Source organism: Balaenoptera musculus, chromosome 10, assembly GCF_009873245.2.
Source record: "Balaenoptera musculus isolate JJ_BM4_2016_0621 chromosome 10, mBalMus1.pri.v3, whole genome shotgun sequence".
Taxonomy (NCBI): domain Eukaryota; kingdom Metazoa; phylum Chordata; class Mammalia; order Artiodactyla; family Balaenopteridae; genus Balaenoptera; species Balaenoptera musculus.
In genome coordinates, this window is record NC_045794.1 from 37,550,096 (window position 1) to 37,569,625 (window position 19,530).

General features: G+C 37.8%; 1 long non-coding RNA gene across 2 annotated transcripts; it reads left to right on the forward strand.

Moving 5' to 3' along the window:
• The first annotated feature begins 17,418 nt into the window (after positions 1–17,418).
• On the forward strand, positions 17,419–19,047 carry LOC118901585. Of its 2 annotated transcripts, none has more exons than XR_005021418.1 (3): positions 17,419–17,492; positions 17,777–17,870; positions 18,909–19,047. It is a non-coding gene; the product is annotated as an uncharacterized LOC118901585 (long non-coding RNA). The 2 variants fall into 2 exon arrangements; XR_005021419.1 differs by having other exon boundaries at positions 17,457–17,527.
• The last annotated feature ends 483 nt before the right edge of the window (positions 19,048–19,530 follow it).

Here is a 19,530-nt window from a genome sequence, read left to right on the forward strand (position 1 = left end):
AGATTGCTTTGGCTATTCGGGGTCTTTTGTGTTTCCATACAAATTGTGAAATTTTTTCTTCTAGTTCTGTGAAAAATGCTATTGGTAGTTTGATAGGGATTGCATTGAATCTGTAGATTGCTTTGGGTAGTAGAGTCATTTTCACAGTGTTGATTCTTCCAATCCAAGAACATGAGTATATCCTCCATCTGTTTGTATCATCTTTAATTTCTTCCATCAGTGTCTTATAGTTTTCTTCATACAGTTCTTTTGTCTCCTTAGGTAGGTTTATTCCTAGCTATTTTATTCTTTTTTTGCAATGGTCAATGGGAGTGTTTCTGTAATGTCTCTTTCAGATTTTTCATCATTAGTGTATAGGAATGCAAGAGATTTCTGTGCATTAATTCTGTATCCTGCTACTTTACCAAATTCATTGATTTACTCTAGTAGTTTTCTGGTAGCAGTTTTACGATTCTCTTTGTATAGTATTATGTCATCTGCAAACAATGACGGATTTACTTCTTCTTTTCCGATTTGGCTTCCTTTTATTACTTTTTCTTCTCTGATTGCTGTGGCTAAAACTTCCAAAACCATGTTGAATAATAGTGGTGAGAGTGGGCAACCTTGTCTTGTTCCTGATCTTCTTGGAAATGGTTTCAGTTTTTCACCATTGAGAATGATGTTGGCTGTGGGTTTGTCATATATGGTCTTTATGATGTTGAGGTAAGTTCCCTCTATGCCTACTTCCTGGAGAGTTTTTTCCTAAATGGGTGTTGAATTTTGTTGAAAGCTTTTTCTGCATCTATTGAGATTACCGTATGGTTTTTATCCTTCAATTTGTTAATATGGTGTAGCACGTTGATTGATTTGCATATATTGAAATATCCTTGCATTCCTGGGATAAACCTCACTTCATCATGGTGTATGATCCTTTTAATGTGCTGTTGGATTCTGTTTGCTAGTATTTGGTTGAGGATTTTTGCATCTATGTTCATCAGTGACATTGGCCTGTAGTTTTTTTTTTTTGTAACATCTTTGTCTGCTTTTGGTTTCAGGGTGATGGTGGTCTCATAGAATGAGTTTTGGAGTGTTCCTCCTCTGCTATATTTTGGAAGAGTTTGAGAAGGATAGCTGTTTGCTCTTCTCTACATGTTTGATAGAATTTGTCTGTGAAGCCATCTGGTCATGGGCTTTTTTTTGTTGAAAGATTTTTAATCACACTTTCAATTTTAGTGCTTGTGATTGTTCTGTTTATATTTTCTATTTCTTCCTGGTTCAGTCTCAGAAGGTTGTGCTTTTCTAAGAATTTGTCCATTTCTTCTAGGTTGTCCATTTTATTAGCATACAGTTGCTTGTAGCAATCTCTCATGATCCTTTGTATTTCTTCAGTGTCAGTTGTTACTTCTTTTTCATTTCTAATTCTGTTGATTGAGTCTTCTCCCTTTTTTTCTTGATGAGTCTGGCTAATGGTTTATCAATTTTGTTTATCTTCTCAAAGAACCACCTTTTAGTTTTATTGATCTTTGCTATCGTTTCCTTCATTTCTTTTTCATTTATTTCTGATCTGATGTTTATGATATCTTTCCTTCTGCTCACTTTGGGGTTTTTTTGTTTTTCCTTCTCTAATTGCTTTAGGCATAAAATTAGGTTATTTATTGAGATGTTTCTTGTTTTTTGAGGTAGGATAGTATTGCTATAAACTTCCCTCTTAGAACTGCTTTTGCTGCATCCTATAGGTTTTGGCTCATAGTGTTTTCATTGTCATTTGTTTCTAGGTATTTTTTGATTTCCTCTTTGATTACTTCAGTGATCGCTTGGTCATTTGGTAGTGTATTGTCTAGCCTCCATGTGTTTGTATTTCGTACAGATTATTTTTCCTGTAATTGATATCTAGTCTCATAGCATTGTGGTCAGAAAAGATACTTGGTACGATTTCAATTTTCTAAATTTACCAATGCTTGATTTGTGACCCAAGATATGATCTATCCTGGAGAATGTTCCATGAACACTTGAGAAGAAAGTGCATTCTGTTGTTTTTGGATGGAATGTCCTATAAATATCAATTAAGTCCATCTTGTTTAATATATCATTTAAAGCTTGTGTTTCCTTATTTATTTTCATTTTGGATGATCAGTCTATTGGAGAAAATGGGGTGTTAAAGTTCCCTATTATTATTGTGTTACTCTCGATTTCCCCTTTTATGGCTGTTAGCATTTGCCTTATGTGCTGAGGTGCTCCTAGGTTGGGTGCATAAATATTTACAATTGTTATATATTCTTCTTGGACTGATCCCTTGATCATTATGTAGTGTCCTTCTTTGTCTCTTGTAATAGTCTTTGTTTTAAAGTCTATTTTGTCTGATATGAGAATGCTACTCTATGTTTCTTTTGATTTCCATTTGCATGGAATATCTTTTTCCATCCCCTCACTTTCAGTCTGTATGTGTCCCTAGGTCTGAAGTGGGTCTCTTGTAGACAGCATATATATGGGTCTTGTTTTTGTGTCCATTTAGCCAGTCTATGTCTTTTGGTTGGTGCATTTAATCCATTTACATTTAAGGTAATTATCGATATGTGTTTTCCTATTACCGTTTTCTTAATTGTTTTGGGTTTGCTTTTGTAGGTCTTTTCCTCCTCTTATGTTTCCTGCCTAGAGAAGTTCCTTTAGCATTTGTTGTAGAGCTGGTTTGGTGGTGCTGAGTTCTCTTAGCTTTTGCTTGTCTGCGAAGGTTTTAATTTCTCCATCAAATCTGAATGAGATCCTTGCTGGGCAGAGTAATCTTGGTTGTAGGTTTTTCCCTTTCGTCACTTTAAATATGTCCTGCCACTCCCCTTCTGGGTGCAAAGTTTCTGCTGAAAGATCAGCTGTTAAACTTATGGGGATTCCCTTGTATGTTATTTGTTGCTTTTCCATTGCTGCTTTTAATATTTTTTCTTGTATTTAATTTTTGATTGTTTGATTAATATGTGTCTTGGCGTGTTTCTCCTTGGGTTTATCCTGTATGGACTCTCTGCACTTCCTGGACTTGATTAACTATTTCCTTTCCCATATTAGGGAATTTTTCAACTTTAATCTCTTCAAATATTTTCTCAGTCCCTTTCTTTGTCTCTTCTTCTTCTCGGGCCCCTATAATTCAAATGTTGGTGCATTTAATGTTGTCCAAGAGGTCTCTGAGATTGTCCTCCATTCTTTTCATTCTTTTTCTTTATTCTACTCTGTGGTAGTCATTTCCACTATTTTATTTTTCAGGTCACTTATCCGTTCTTCTGCCTCAGTTATTCTGCTATTGATTCTTTCTAGAGAATTTTTAATTTCATTTCTTGTATTGTTCATCATTGTTTGTTTGTTCTTTTGTTCTTCTAGGCCCTTGTTAAACGTTTCTTGTATTTTCTCCATTCTCTTTCCATGATTTTGGATCATCTTTACTATCATTACTCTGAATTCTTTTTCAGGTAGCGTGCCTATTTCCTCTTCGTTTGTTTGGTCTGGTGGGTTTTTACCTTGCTCCTTCATCTGCTGTGTGTTTCTCTGTCTTCTCATTTTGCTTAACTTAGTGTGTTTGGGGTCTCCGTTTCACAGTCTGCAGGTTCGTAGTTCCCATTGTTTTTGGTGTCTGCCCCCAGTGGCTATGCTTTGTTCTGTGGGTTGTGTAGGCTTCCTGGTGGAGGGGACTGGTGCCTGTGTTCTGGGTGGATAAGGCTGGATCTTGTCTTTTTGGTGGGCAGTACCATGTCTGGTGGTGTTTTTTTGGGTGTCTGTGAACTCATTATGATTTTAGGCAGCCTCTCTGCTAATGGGTGGGGTTGTGTTCCTGTCTTGCTAGTTGTTTGGCATGGGATATCCAGCACTGGAGCTTGCTGGCCATTGAGAGGAGCTGGGTCTTAACATTGAGATGGAGATCACTGGGAGAGCTCTCGCCGATTAATATTATGTGGGACCAGGAGGTCCTGAACTCAGCTCTGTCACCTCAGAGGCTCAGGCCTAATACCTGGCCAGAGCACAAAGACCCTGTCAGCCACACAGCTGAAGTAATAGAAAATGGACTTATGCTTCCTGATGTTATCACTTCCTTTTATTAGGATTTTCTTGTCAACAACTCCCTTGATGTTATTGCTTCAGACATTTGTTCACTCTCACACGCTGGCCCATTCCTGCATGTAACTGCTGACATCAAGGCTCACTGTTACCCAATGCAGCCTTCGTCATCTCTATTCTGCCCCCAGGGATCGACCTCATTGTTTTTTAAATTATAACCTGGCTTTATTGGAGGTCTTATCTTACTTCAGTCTGGAAGGGGGGTCTTCCTAACCTATGTGGGACATTGGAGGAGTTGAGTCTTCCTGGGGTTTTCTGTGCCAATCCATGCAGCTGCCACAGACCAAGAGATATTCTGCCTCTATTCCACATAGGCAGCCAATGCTTTTCCTGCCTTCTATTCCACCTAAGGGGACAATGCTTTTCCAGCCCTTTCTCTGAGGAGGCTCTCAGCAAAGTGGAAGGTCCAGGCCCTTCTCTTTCATGTCATCCTGCTTGGACAGCCTTCAATAGCCCACTAATGCAGGACTATGTAAACATGCCACGTTCTGAAAAGTGAGGTCCATCTCCAAAGGATATTCCAAGGTAGATGATTCAAGGTTGAAATTCTGACTAATTTGACTGAACAAAGGAAGGCTCTGACACGAAGCCTCACAAATGTTGCCTTCACTTGAGACATCTCTCACCTCTGGACTTTGCCTGCTCACAGGTAGCCCCCTATTTAAAGCTGGTGACCCCATATCGTCCCTCAGAAAATCCAGTCCTATCCGCATTTGTTCATCCTCTGATCTAACAGACATTTATTGGGTACCTCCTAAGTTCTAGGCGCAAGGAACTGAATGGTGAGTCAAAATAGACACATTCCCTGTCCTTGTGGAGTTTCTAATTTGGTAGAAGAAAATATTTTAATCAAAGTGTGACACTAATAAACAAAAAATGACAAAGACTGCAGTGAAGGATGGATACACTGATCATAGGGACAGATTTCCCTGAGGAAATGAGTCATGAAGATGAAAGTGAGTGACTTTAGCATATTCCATTGCTTGTGAGAAGCCCCTGCCTGTGGTGGAGAGAGGGCAGATCTTGTGCTCCTGAGATGGTGGGATGGGTGGATCTGTCTCATGTGAAGTGATTGCCTTCGGTAGCAAGAGGGACACCTTCCCTGCTCAGTTTTCTTCACTCAGTCTCTCCAGGTGTGGAAAAACTCCTCTCTGCAAAATGGGATAAATGCAAGAACCTGATTCTAGTTCTGTCTCTCCACCAGTGAGAGGCACGGGCTGGCAATCTGTGTTACCTGCAAATTCACACACTTCTCAGAGACATGATTTACTCAACTAGAGATAACCAGAGTTACTCCTCTTTTTGCTTGATCCTTTAGGAATCGTAGAGAATTCCATCCCACCCCTAACACAGTGCTTTTGGCTCTTTTTATGTCCTGCTTTAAGCCAAGCACATCACGTTAAATGTCATAGTAGTTATCAGAGGCCACTCCCTTCTCTTTCTGGAAGAAATGATCCAGCTTGATGGAATCTTTTTCATACCAGATCCTCTGCTGACCCTCTAGTAGGGGAGGGAGGAATCTAGTTCAATCTACCATATAGAGTTCAAGGTAAAAAAGGGTTCTGGCTCTTATATATATAATATGCCAAACTTTAAACTGGAGAGAGCATCTGAGTGAGATAGTACTGAATGAGTCTCAAACTTGAGGACACTGAGTACCATCATTTTGAGGAGGGTGTGGTACGTGAAACAGAGAGAGTTTCCTTTAAACCTTAAACAAACAAACAAACAACCAAGTGGAGAAATCAATTTGAAACTGAGATTTACAGTCAGTGCCTGCATTTTTTCTTAAACTTATGTTGACATATTGCAGCATGTAGTATGTTAGGAAAGACCTGTTGCAATATTTAATGTGTAAAGGACAAAGTCACACCTCAAGCCCAGGTTCTGGGTTCTGGGTTTTTTAATGTAGCCAATTTTCATGTTAGCAGTTTCACTTATAACTTAAAAGGAAAATCCCACCAGAAAGCTTGGCTGTCCTTCTTCAGAGGTATGAGCTAGTACACAAGTGTGTCAAGGAGATCATTACAGTTAGTTTCCAAATGTAAATTTCAAGTAGCCTCATAAAATTGAGTCTTCTGCTCATGAAACTAGTATTTTGTTACCTTTTCTCTCACTTTAAAATCAGCTCACCACAGAGGGTTCCCATTCTTTAGCTTGGCCTTAGGCAGAGGAGTAAATGGGATAGAATGTGACCGGCACATTGTCTTACTTTCCCCCGTTGAATGTCTTCTGGTCCCTGCCTGTCCACTGTCTTATTTCTTATTTTTTGCAGAACAAGAAAGAGCATTCTATCCATTTAGGGAGGCAAACTCCCTATTTTGCTCCCTGAGGTAGTATCCCAATCTCTGGACACCCCATCAAAACTTAATGCCCTTGCTCTCATTTTATCAGAAGCTTGTTCTTCTTTAGGGCAAGCAGACCTTTAGGCATCAAATAAACCAAATTCCTCAGAATCACCCACTCTGTGAGCAAGCCCTGAAAAGAGCTATTTTATGGCAGCTTAAGAAGCATCCTGATGTGGAGGAGGTATCACCCTTTTAGAACTGACCTCAGCACAAAAGATGACTGTTTGACATCTGTCTGATGTGTCTTCAGCTTTCTCTTGCCCCATGTGTTGGTCAGGGGTGGTCCCTTTGTCCTCAAATTCTCATCCTTCTCCATGTCAAAACCTGCTCAGAGGAAAAGGCCTGTAACCCACTGACATTAAGGTGTGAGTATTTAAGGTACTATCTTCTGTTTATTAATATGCTGGATAATGTCTAAGATACAGAGACTAATTAGACATTCTCTGTTCTTAAGAATTTGCAGTCTAACGGAGGGGGGTATTCAGGTAAAAATAATTATTCTAAATGAGAATAATTGTTGGGGTGGGTGGAGGACAGTGTTGAGAAGCAAGTATGAAGGAATGTAGAACTAACCAGCCTCATGGTTACATCTGAGACATCGCTGGAAAATATCTCAATACCCTCCCCAAAACAACGTGGTAGTGCTTAATGTAAATTATTCCTATTCTGCACTTGAAGGGACCCCCTTTCCCAGGAATGTTTGCTATTAACAGAGTAACAGAACAACCTTTAGGCCAAAGGAATGAATCTCTAATTGTGGGATTTCAGGCACCAGGAAGAAATGTGCTATATGCTTATAGTTTCTAATCACTGACAGATCCACACACAGATTTGTACCAGATTCATCTGGAGCATGGGGTATATAGAAACTCCCAAACTCCATTCTGGAGAAGTTGATTTGGTAACATTGAACTGTGGCCCTTGAATCTATATTTTAATGACATACCCTAGGTCATCCTAATGTGTGACCAGGTTTAAAAGCCACAGTGCTACCTCTTGAAAACCTGAAATTATATCAGCTCAGAGAATGCCTATCTGGAAGGCCAGCTCTCACCCTTTCCCAGAACCTAACTTAATGTCAGGGAATGACTTAGGCCCTGAACAGATTTTACTGTTTTGTAAATAAGTTCATTTGTATCATTTCTTTTAGTCTGAAAGGATACATGCACACCAATGTTCATTGCAGCACTGTTTACGATAGCCAAGACATGGAAGCAACCTAAATGTCCATCGACAGAGGAATGGATAAAGAAGATGTGGTACATATATACAAAGGAATATTACTCCACCATTAAAAAGAATGAAACAATGCTATTTGCAGCAACATGGATGGACCTAGAAATTGTCATACTGAGTGAAGTAAGTCAGACAGAGAAAGAGAAATATTGTATGATATCGCTTATATACGGAATCTAAAAAGAAGTGATTTAGTTTTTTTGCAGATTGTATTCCATTATAGGTTATTACAGGATATTGGGTATAAGTCTCTGTGCTATACAGTAAATCCTTATTGCTTATTTTATGTATAATAGTTTGTATCTGTTAATCCCATGCTCCTAACTTATCCCTCCTCTAATTTCTCTCCTTTTGGTAACCATAAGTTTGTTTTCTATGTCTGTGAGTCTGTTTCTGTTTTGTATGTAGATCAACTTGTATTATTTTTTAGATTTCACATATAAGTGACACCATATAGCATTCATCTTTCTTATTTCACTAAGCATAATATTGCCTAGGTCCATCCACGTTACTGCAAATGGCAATATTTCATTCTTTAATTTATGGCTAATATTCCATTGCATGTATACACCACATCTTCTTTATCCATTCATCTGTTGATAAGCACTCAGCTTTCATGTTTTGGCTCTTGTAAATAGAGCTGCTATGAACATTGGGGTGCATGTATCTTTTCAAATTAGTGTTTTTGTTTTTTCTGGATATATATCCAGGAATGGAATTGCTGAATCATATGGAAGTACTATTTTTAGTTTTTAAAGGAATCTCTATACTATTTTCCATAGAGGCTGAACCAATTTACATCCCCACCAACAATGTATAAATGTCCCCTTTCCTCCACATCCTCTCTAACATTTGTTATTTGTAGACTTTTTGATGATAGCCATTCTGACAGTTGTGAGGTGATATCTCTTTGTTCTTTTGATTTGCATTTCCCTAATAATTAGTTATGAACATATTTTCATGTGTCTATTAGCCATCTGTATGTCTTCTCTGGAAAAATGTCTATTCAAGTCTTCTACACATTTTTTTTGTTGGATTGTTTGGTTTTTTTGATATTGACCTGTATGACCTGTTTGTATATTTTGGGCATTTAACCCCTCATCAGTCACATCATTTGCAAATATTTCCCCCCATTCTGTAGGTTGTCTTCCTGTTTTGTTGATGGTTTCCTTTGCTGTGCAAAAGGTTTTTAGTTTAATTAGGTCTCATTTGTTTATTTTTGCTTTTATTTCTTTTGCCTTGGGAGACTGACCTAAGAAAGTATTGTTACTCTTTATGTCAAAGAATGTTTCAACACAACATCATAAGTCAACTATACTTCAATAAAATTTTTAAAAAAAGAATGTTTCACATATGTTCTCTTCTAGGAGTTTTATGGTGTCATGTCTTCATTTAGGTCTTTAAACCATCTTGAGTTTATTTTTGTATAGATGTGAGGAAATGTTCTAATTTCATTCTTTTACATGTAGCTGTCCAGTTTTCCCAACATCACTTCTTGAAGACACTGCCTTTTCTCCATTGTATATTCTTGACTCCTTTGTTGTAGATTAATTGATCATAGGTTCGTGGGTCTATTTATTTCTGGGCTGTATATTTTCTGCCATTGATCTATGTGTCTGTTTTTATGTCAATTACATGCTGAAAAAAACAACAATTTAAAGTCTCTGGAAAATGTCTTAAAACATACAGCAAGTAAAGAAAACCTTACTTACTCAAGAAAATCCACTAAATTTGAGTAAGTATAGCAAGAGTCTGTAGCTCTTGAGCCATGATCGTCTCCCCCACTCCTCAGCTCAGTGTAATGGAAACTCCACTCTGTGGGATGTAGCTAAGAAAACGGAGCTCTCCTCAGATCTCAGTTAAGGGATATAATTTCTCACTAGTAAGGCAGGTTGCCAGCATTTCTCATCACTCTTAGCTCATGGTTGCAGAGGCTAAATTCCTGGTGAGTGCAATCAAGAGATGAGGGATTTCTTCCTTCATCTAGCTTGAATTTATAAGAGAGATAGTTACACCAAGAATACTGGGAACTCAGAGCAGAAGTTCCACACTGAAAGAGGCAAGCTGACACGAGAGGTTATCACCTTCACCCAGCACCCTGATCATAAAGAAAGGGTGCCAATCAGAGAGAAGTAGACAGCTATCCCCATCTGCAGCTCTAGAGCAGGAACTCAGAGATTTTGCCTAGAGAGAGAGGCAGTCAATAAAAACAGCTCAAAGCTTGTCCTAGAGGAACTGATTTTATTTGAAACAGACTTTGGGGAAGTTCAAGCCTAAACACTCTTAAAAATATTGGATGTTTTGGTGGTAAGCAATTAAGTAGAGGCTAATAGCTTTATGAAGTAACAAGCTAAACTGTAGGTCAGCTAGTTTAATGAGAGAACCAGGAAAAGAGACAACTGAGAAGATCTCTTCTGGAGTCAGAAAACCTCAGAGACTGGCTTCAAAGACTACCCTTGCAAAGGAGCCTGAATTTAATTGGATCATACTGTGGGACAATGTATACTCCAGGGCATCATAAAAACAATAGAGTAACCAAACAGCAATTAGTGGAGCCTAATATCTGGATGTGATACCAGGAGAGGCAGACAACTTAATAGTGAAATCAGGGAAAGACAGTCAAAGAGAACCCTGTTAAAAGCACTATACTCCCAGGGTGAATATGTACTTGCCCAAGACTGAACCCTTTGAGAAATAACATCAGAGACTTTACATTGCATGGGAAGTAGACTTCATTTAAAATATTCCAATGAAGTCACTAAATAAATGAACAAGCAAACAATAAGAAAAATAAACCCTAGGGAAAGGGGAGAACAGTATCCAAAATTACTACAAATTTTACCTAAAATGTCCAGCTTTTAATGTACAAAAAAAAAAAAAATGAGACATAAAAGATGAAGGAAAGTATGGCCCATACACAGGAAAAGAAGCAGGCAACAGAAGCTACTTGTGACTTTTGTTCAGATGTTGAATTTAACAAAGACTCCACTGCAGCTATTATAAATGTATTCACAAAACTAAAGAAAATCATGTTTAAAGAAAAAAAAAGTTATAATGATAATGTCTCATAAAATAGAGAATATTAATAAAGAGATATAAATTATTCAAAAGAACCAAATAGAAATTCTGGCAACAAAAGGTAAAAGACCTGAAAGGAAGAATTCAATAGAAGCATTCATCAGTTTATTTCCACTGGCAGAAGGAATTAGTGAACTTGAAGACAGATCAATAGAAATTATGAAATGTGAATAACAAAGAGAAAAAAGAATGAAGAAAATGAACAGAGCTGCAGAGAAATGTGGGATACTACTAAAATGCACCAACTTATATGTAGTGGAAGAATCAGAGGGAGAGGAGAGGAGAGAGAGAGAAAGGAGCAGAGAAAGAAAAGCAAAGAAAAAGCCTGAAGAAATAATGGCTGGGGACTTCCCTAGTGGCACAGTGGTTAAGAATCTGCCTGCCAATGCAGGGGACACGGGTTCAAGCCCTGGTCTGGGAAGATCCCACATGCCGTGGAGCAAATAAGCCCATGCGCCACAACTACTGAGCCTGCACTCTAGAGTCCTCAAGCCACAACTACTGGGCCTGCATGCTGCAACTACTGAAGCCTGCATGCCTAGAGCCCGTGCTCTGCAATAAAAGAAGCCACCGCAATGAGAAGCCTGCACACTGCAATGAAGAGTAGCCCTCGCTTGCCACAACTAGAGAAAGCCCAAGTGCATCAACGAAGACCCAACAGACCCAAAAATAAATAATAAATAATAAATAAATAAATAATTAAAAAAAAACAGAACTAATGGTTGATCACTTACCAATTTGATTAAAAAAATTAATCTGCACATCTAAGAAGTTCAAGAAACTCCAATAAGATAAACACAGAGATCTACACCCAGACATATCAGTAAAATTCCTGAAAGCAAAAGACAAAGAGAAACTTTTGAAAGAGCAAGAAAAAAACTATTCATTATATATGAGAAAACTAATAAGATTAACAGCCAACTTCATTGTTCAGAAACAATGGAGCCCAGAAGGCAGTGGGATGACATATTCAAAGTGCTCAAAAAATAAAAATGTCAAATAAGAATTTTATATTCAGCAAAACCATTTTTCAAAACTTAAGGTGAAATAAAGACTTTTCAAGAGAAATAAAATCTTTTTTATTTTAGAAAAGTCTAGCAGCTCCTCAAAAAGCTATACAAAATATTACCATATGACCTAGCAATTCCACTCCTATGAAAATATACATCCACCCAAAACTTGTACACTGATATTCATAGCAGCATTATTCGTAGTAGCCCAAAAGTGGAAACCACCCAAATGTTCATTGATTGACAAATGGATAAATAAACTGTGGTTTGTCCATACAATGGAATATTATTTGTCAAAAAAAGGAAGTATTGATATATGCTACAACATGGATGAACATTGAAAACATTATACTAAGTAAAAGAAGCTAGCTACAAAAACACATATACTGCATTTCTATTTATATGAAATGTCAAAAAATAGACAAATTGGTGGAGAGAAAATAGATTGGTAGTTGCCCAGGGCTATGGATGGGGATGGAGGCTTAGGATTGAGAGGAAATGATGAATGACTGTTAATGGGCATGGAATTTCTTTTAGGGGGTATGAAAATGTTCTAAATTTGATTGGGTGCAAATAAAAACCTCAATGAGATATTACCTCACACCTGTTAGAATGGCCATCAAGAAAAAGAAGAGATAACAAATTCTGGAGCAGATGTGGACAAAAGGGAAACCTTGTGCACTGTCAGTGGGATTGTAAATTGGTACAGCTACTATAGAAAACAGTGTGGAGGATGCTCAAAAAATTAAAAATAGAACTAACATATAATTCAACAATTCCATTTCTGGGAATATATTCAAAAACATTAATTCAAAGAGACATATGCATCCCCATGTTTATAGCAGCATTATTTACAGTAGTCAAGATATGGAAACAACTTAACTGTCCATTGATGGATGAATGCACATGGTAGGATTCCATCCTTTTTTATGGATGAGTAATATTTCATTGTGTATATACACCACATCTTTATCCATTCATCCATCCATGAACACTTAGGTTGTTTCCATATCTAGGCTATTGTAAATAATTCTGCAATGAACATAGGGGTGCATATATCTTTCCAAATTAGTGTTTTCATGTTCTTCAGATAGATACTGAGAAGTGGAATAGCTGTGTCATATAGTAGTTCTATTCATAATTTTTTTGAAGAATCTCCATACTGTTTTCCATAGTGGTTGCACCAATTTCCATTCCCACCAACAGTGTACGAATTTCCCCTTTTTGCCACATCTTCTTCAATACTTGTTATTTCTTGTCTCTTTGATTATAGCCATTCTAACAGGTGTGAGATGATATCTCTTTGCAGTTTTGATTTACATTTCCATAATAATTAGTGATGAACATCTTTTCATGTGCCTGTTGGCCATGCGTATGTCTTCTTTGAAAAAGTGTCTATTCAGGTCCTCTGCCCATTATTTAATCAGGTTGTTTATTTTGTTGTTGTTGAGGTGTATGAGTTCTTTATATATTTTTCATATTAAACCCTTATTGGATATATGATTTGCAAATGTCTTCTCCCATTCAGTAGGTTGCCTTTTCATTTTCATGATAGTTGCCATTGCTATGCAGAAGCTTTTTAGTTTGATGTAGTCCCATTTGTTTATTTTTGCTTTTGTTTCCCTTGCCTTTGGCGTCATAGCCATAAAAACATCGCTAAGACTAATGTCCGTGAAGTTACTGCCTGTCTTCTTCTAGGAATTTTATGGTTTTGGGTCTTACATTCAAGTCTTTAATCCATTTTGAGTTAATTTTTATGAGAATTGATTTTTGCAAGATAGTGGTTTAGTTTCATTCTTTTGCATGTGACTGTCCAGTTTTCCCAACACCATTTATTGAAAAGACTGTTCTTTATCCATCGTATGTTCTCTGCTCCTGTGTCATAGAGTGTGGATTTATTTCTGAGCTATTCTGTTCTGTTAATCTATGTGCCTATTTTTGTGTCACTACCATGCTGTTTTGATTACTATAGCTTTGTATATAGTTTGAAATCATGGAGTGTGTTACCTCAGCTTTGTTCTCCTTTCTCAAGATTGTTTTAGCAGGTCCATTACTGAGCCATATATCCCTTAATATAGGGGCAGAGTAATTTCTTAGAGAAAGCACCTTTCTAAAATCACCTCTTACCCTCTCTTGGGGGTAGTGGATAGGAAGGGATGTTGGTGGTTATAGTAGTAAATGGTACTGAGGAGGGGGTCAAGGATTTCATTATTCCATTATACTAACAAAACCACTTGTGATTACAGATCACCTGTGTATCACTACTGTTATTTCAGACATACTTTGCTTCCAAATTTTAAATAATATTCCTGCTTATATAGTCTCACAGGAGTAACATCCATTCATTAAGCCAGACTAGTGACTTTTATGTGCAGCAAAAGCAAATAATGTTGGCCAATTTCCTGTTTCCCATTATTCAGAAATATAAATAGAGCCAAGATTTTATTTGTTATGGTTTCTATAATATTGGAAATTCCTACAAAAATACCAGCAGAATCTTTCACAGTACATCTTATTAGGTTGGGACTAAAACCTTTCCATTTGGGGCCAAGAGGCTCCTTGGCAATACCTATGATCCTTTATTTTTCCCTTAACTGCTTCTGGTGTTTAATTTTCTGGCCTGAGTTTTTATTGCCTTAGACTTTATTTCCTGGAACTTTTTGCTGTTACTTTTTGTTGTTTAATTATGAAATATGTCATTCATTCAAAAAGTACAGAGACATATAACAAACACTCATGTATACACCTCTAGACTTAAACAAGTGCCGATATCTTACATACTTTGGAATTTTTTTAATAAGTAAAAATTTACAGATTCATTTGGGGCCACAGAGGTGCAAGGTTTTTTCCACACTTCTTATTGATGTTAATATTTTTAAATATGGTTAAGAGAAATTTATTTTAAGAAGCTCATACATTTCTTCAGAGAATGTTTTTCTTTTAAATGACTGGAAAGTGAATCCTTTACATGAAAGCATTCTGGCTGCTTCAGTCCTAGGCCTCTTCTCTTCTCACTCTATAGTTCTTCCCTCCTTGACCTCATTCATGCCTGTGGCTTGATTACTACTCTGCTGATGACTCCTAAGTTTATATCTTCAACCCAGATCTCTCCTTGGAGTTCCAGACTCATACATACAGCAACCATCTTATTATGCCATGAACCCTTCAATCTTAACATAACCCACCAAACCCATGACTTCTTCCAAACCTGGACTTCTTCTTTTCCCTGTCTCAGCAGATGGCACCATCATTCATACAATTAGGCATCTCAGATGCCTAGGGTGTAACATTGACACCTTATTCCCACTTCTTACTTAATCTGTCAGCAAGTCCTACTGATTCTACCTCTTCAAATATGTATCAAATTGCCTCACTTCTCTCTTCCTTCATGACCACCACACTAGTCCAAGCCATCATCATCTATGCTGACATGAAAACAGTAGCTTCCTAACTATTGTCCATGCATCCTCCCTGGACCCTTCCAGCAAGGTTCTCTACACTGTAGCCAGAGTGAACTTCTAGAACACAAATTTGATGATGAGATCCCATCAGGTTAGACTATGATTCTTAAGATTAAAAAGAATGGCCTGGTCAGCATAGTCTGACCCAGACTACCCCTCTTGGCCTCTTTCTGTTACTCTCACTCTACACCCCAGCCTTCTAGGTTTTGAAAACATTGTACCTCCTCCTCTCCCCAGAACCTTTGCATATGCTGTTCCCTCATCCTGAAGTGCTCTTCTTCACCCATTTATGGGCTTAACTTCTATTCATCTCTCAGATCTCAACTCACATATCACTTCTTTAGGAAAGCTTTTTTGATTCCCCCACCCATCCCAATCTGGGTTAAGTTTCTTTGTTATTAGGTTATATTTAACTGTACCCTTTTCCTTCCTGGGACTTTTCTCAGATATAATATATTCTCTTATTCACTTAATTGATAAAGCTCTGTCTCCCCACTTCCCTGTCCTCTTCTAATATATTGTAAGCTCTGCGAGAACATGAATAAATAAGTGACTCTCAAGCTACCTGATTATAGGTAGCCTTGTCTGGATCATGTGGAAACAAGTGAGATGGTGCTGATAACAAAGTTATGGAATTCTGGATTTTCATTGGTATGAATCTCTCCCTCCTATGTTTCAAAAATAACATCAGGCCATAGGCTAATGATACCACTGGTATAGTAAGACAAAGGAGGGAAAAGCTCCTGGCATAAGATATGCAATGAAAGATAGAATATTTTTTAGATATTTTAATGACATGGAAAGAGCTGTGAATTCAAATGCCTGGTCTGCCTCAAGAGCTTTAGCCAAGGACAACCCCCAGCCTCAGTTTCATCATCTGTAAAATTACAACATGCTATCTTCTAAGTTAATTTTAATAACTAGAAATTATATATCCATAGTGCCTGCACCATAGTAAGAGTCAGTAAATACTTGCTGACTAAAGAAATAACTTAATGAATAAATAAATAAAAGTAAGCACGCAGTGAAGTTTCTGGCAAGTAGCAAGTCCTCCATGAGTCATAACCACAAAAATATGATAAGTGACAGGTAAGAATACTTTCCTGTAAGAGAAAGGAAGACTGAGCTGATGTAGGAAGAGAAGACTGAAAGTAAATGGGGAACAGAGCCGGACAATCACCCAGAGGAGGTTTTGTTTCAAGGCGTGGTGCCCAAGCGGGCTGACTCTGTTAGCTGCCCCAGAATGGGAAGACACATATAGCCAGGTGCCTACCACACAATGTTACCTGATGTCCATAGGTAGCTAGAGATAGAAGTGAGCAGAGAAATAGGGTCTCACAAAGAAAATTTTAAAAATGAGCCAGAGATAGAAGAGCAGAGTCAGCGGAGGGAAGTGTCAGAGATGCCAAATGAAGAGACAGCAGTCAACAGCGTCAGACCTCAAGGAGTCAATTCAGCTGGACTTGAAAGCATGTCATTTATATCTAATGATAGCAATTGATGATTTGACAAGACGGTTTTCAGCAAAGCGGTGGGGAAGAAGGCAAACTCCATTGAGTAAGGCAGTTGTGGGGGGGTGGGGTGATGAATATAGACAGTGACCTTATATTTCTTTCAAGAAATTTGTCTAGAATTAGCAGAAGGGAGATTGGGCAGAGTAGTCTGAGGGGGAGACAGGGTTGAGAGAAAGGTCTTTTGGTTTTGTTTTGTTTCATTTTTAGGTGAAAGAAGCTTAGCATATTTATAATCTGAGAAAGAAAATTAGAGGAAAGGGAGATGTCCAATGTCCAGGAGAGAGAGGATAGTCAATAGAGTTGAAGTTCTGAAGAGGTGTCAGGGTGCCAGCTCAGCCTTCATTAACCTACTTGTTTACTGCTTAACAAACTTCCCCCAAATTAATTTAAAAATGCATTCTCAGTATCCCTTCTCCATTCATCTATGTGGCCCTGGACCTCTCACTTCATCTTGCTTTGCATTTACATTCTTGACTTCCTGCTGCATCCCCCTGACCTTTTACTTTGCCTCTTATTTTCTGTCGCCTGGATTCAGCCTTAAGATTTGATGACTGATTTAGCTTCTCTGGCACCTGGCCACTGCTCTCCTTGACTACACTATTGCCATCACCCTCAGCTGTTGCAACTCTTGGCCACTATGAGTAAGTGCCCCGCCAAGCCCCCCTCCCTGACTTGTCCATGTGGAGGAGAAGTGCTTCCTAGAGGAGATCACAACAAGAGGATGGAATCTGGGGCAGAGGGGGAAGGTTAGCTCCTAAGGCTGGAGAGGAGGTGAGGAAGAGAGCTAGTGGAATTTACTGGAGAGGGTAATTTTAACATTTCCTCTAATATAATTCTGTACTATTCTGTTTTTTTTTTTTTTTTAACCATGGTAATATATGTTAAAAACAAAACCTTTGTTTTTAAAACAAAAAGTTATAAATGAGAGGAAGGAACTGTGTTCATTCATTTAGGCAACAGCGTCCTATTGAGCCCCCACCAGACCATGTGCTGGGTGCTGGAGACACTGGTGAACAGACTCTGTCCCTGATCTAACAGAGTTTTCTATCTAGCAGGACAGATGCCCATAACCAGACACCTATTTATATCGGAACAAAAGTTGGGACTCTGGGAGAGTTCAACTCTGAAAGCTTCTGTTTTTGCTGAAAGGTAAGAAGCAAGGTCATTTGCTCACAAAGGAGATGGAATCGAGCAGAGGGCTTGAAAGAAATGATGAAAATTAGGAAGAGGAGTTGTAGGGAAAGGGGGAAGAGACAGACCAGGAATATGTAAACAAACGCAGAGCTATGCATACTTTTTACTTGAATGTCTCCAAATTCAAGTCCCAGAACTTGATTTTCACCTGCCCATGTGTGCCACATATTTGCCTCAAAAAAAGCAAATCCCTTTTCTTTCAGAATCTGTTAGTCATTGCTCTCTTTTTAACAACACTGCCAACAACAATCTCTTTTTGAAGAATATCTTCAATTCACAGTAATTGTACTGGTAATAAATAGCTCATCCATGTCTTCAGGACTGTTAAGTGACAAGATAGATTGTAAGATTAAAGGCAACACAACCATGTCCTTATTCAGTTCTTAACTAGAGTTTAACACAATACCCGGAAGAGTCACCTGTAATTCCAAACCGCTTGAGTCTTGGTTGGTGGGCCAGCTCTCTTCCCCTGGGCTTTAGCAAGCTTGGAACACCACTTTCCTAGGGCATAGGCATCATAATCCTGGTTAAGTTTCAAAGCGTATCACTAATAATTCCAGTTGTATCTAGCATACTGAAATAATAACATCTTAAATTCTTGTAAATTATAAGTGCATTAGAACTTTTTTTAAATCTTAAATGCACATTCCTTAATATCATTCACTATTTTATGATAATATATTTGCTGAATATTGGAAAAGAGAATCAAAACTAAAACAGGCATCTCTAACATTTTTCTCTTGCATGAAGGGTGCTTTATTTAATTTATCCACAGGTTTTATCTTCTATGTAGTGAATTTCTAAATGTATTTAAATTTTGCTGTTGAGTGGTATACTAAAATCAGGGTGTTTTCAGATATTAAAGAATAACAACAAAAAAAGAATACTTATCAACAAAGAGAAGTATTTTACTGATATTTTATGGGTAATAGATTTATTTGTTCTCTGTGTATCTTGCCTATATCCTTCCATTCATCTCATTTGTTTTTACAGGATATCTATCTGGGGCAGCTTGATCTGCTGTGAGCTGTGGAGAGGGAGACAAAGAGAAAAAAGATGTGTTGCTGAATTTTTAATAACATCAGTATAGGTTGCCAATAATTAGCAAATAATAAATATTTATTGACTTGAATTCAACTGAGCCAGGATCAAGGACATGCAGCTGATGGTTGAAATATATGTTGCTGTGGGATCAAGTTGAATCAATAGTACTGCAGGAAAAAGGGAAAAGGAAGGAGGCAAAATACAAAGCAAAGTGAGAAAACAGAAGCAAAGTGAAGAGAAAATGATTACAATGATGATTATTGCTACATATATACTTTATATATACTGTTACATATATATACACACACACACACACACACACACAGGCTTATACAGATAGCAGTCTCCATCTGTGTGTGTGTGTGTGTGTGTGTGTGTAGCGATAATATTACAGGGTCAAACTTTAATCACTAAGAAATGGAGTTAAACTTAATCATATCTAGTGCTTTCATTTTAAACCAACAGCTCAGTTTCCGCATCTCCTCACACCAGGCAGTGATCCATTGTGTTGGAATGCATATCAGTAGCCCAAAGGACCCTACAGTTAGCGGAAAACTCTTTTCTCCTTTAA